Source organism: Microtus pennsylvanicus, chromosome 9 (genome assembly GCF_037038515.1).
Source record: "Microtus pennsylvanicus isolate mMicPen1 chromosome 9, mMicPen1.hap1, whole genome shotgun sequence".
NCBI lineage: Eukaryota > Metazoa > Chordata > Mammalia > Rodentia > Cricetidae > Microtus > Microtus pennsylvanicus.
The window spans coordinates 41,952,146-41,953,353 of NC_134587.1; the positions used below are offsets into that span (position 1 = coordinate 41,952,146).

Genomic DNA, 1,208 nt, shown 5'->3' on the forward strand with positions numbered 1-1,208 from the left:
CTGCTCTGGGAGAGCCTGTGCCTGGAGCAGTGCTCGGGATCTATCTGCTGTTTGAGTATTAAGTGCAAGAATTCTATCAGGAGCCAGGCGGTGATGCCACAGGCTTTCAATTCCAGAAGAGGCAGAGGCAGGTGGATCTCTGTGAGTTCCAGGCCAGCCTAGTCTACAGAGCAAGTTCCAGGACACAGAGAAACCCTGTCTCAAAAAACAAAACAAACAAAAAACCAAAAACCAAAACAAATCAAACAGCCAAAAACTAAACCAAACCAAAAATCACAGAAGAAATCTCTCAGAAAAGCTCCAATATCTGAAGGTGATGAACAAAATGATCGCAGATGGCAAGCTGAGTTACCGAACCTGCCGGCAGCCTAGAGCTTCAGATTGAAACCGCCTCTTGTTTAAGTGGTCTACACCAGTGCCAGGCGCCTCGGGGCACAGATACACGGTTTCGAGAGCCAGGGATGGTGATCAGAATAGAAATTTCGAGCAAGACTGTAGGATGTACAAAACTACGTCCTCAGTAGCCTTGAGCTTCTAATCTTGTACATACACACATTAAAAAAAAAAAAATGAAAAAAACAGTGGTTAGATGCCACGAAGTAGGTGGCAATGCCTTAACCGTATGCGTGTTGTTAGGCCCAAGGGCCTCTTCCATCCTTGTCAAGGGGAGTGCTAACCTTCTCTCCTTTCATACAACACAATGTAGCACTTTGCATACAGCATATTTAAAGGCCAATAAGCAAGACACTTTTTTGGTAATGGTGATTTTAATTTATAGCCCACGAAGACATGTTAGTAGAAAGTGAGTCTAATTTTTATTCAGCTGCTTTTAATTTAAGCCCTTATTCAATGGTAGAAAAAATTATTCATTTTATTTCGACCACGCTTTAATTAATTCATAAAATTAGCCAATCAAAGGCCGAAGGGAACACCGGAAGTTGTGAGCGTTCTTCAGAAAAACAGATTCCCCCGGAAACAAAACAAGGCTGGCACACATCCAACGGCCACACGCTCGGCGGGAAGTGGAAGTGGTCGAAACGAATCAGAGGACGAGCGTCGGATGATTCTCCACGGATTTCCGGACCCTGGGCAGTGGGTGCTTAGGCGGCGGGGAAGCCGTGCACCGTGTCTGCGCATGCTCCGCGGCTCCCTCCTCCACTTCCGCCACCACCACTATCCGCGCATGCGTAGTGACGACTGTCTGCGTG

At 46.5% G+C, this 1,208-nt stretch overlaps 1 non-coding gene across 1 annotated transcript; it reads right to left on the reverse strand.

Moving 5' to 3' along the window:
* Nucleotides 1-573: 573 nt before the first annotated feature.
* On the reverse strand, nucleotides 574-699 carry LOC142858042 (U6atac minor spliceosomal RNA). Its single transcript, XR_012911936.1, has one exon. It is a non-coding gene; the product is annotated as a U6atac minor spliceosomal RNA (small nuclear RNA).
* Nucleotides 700-1,208: the final 509 nt, after the last annotated feature.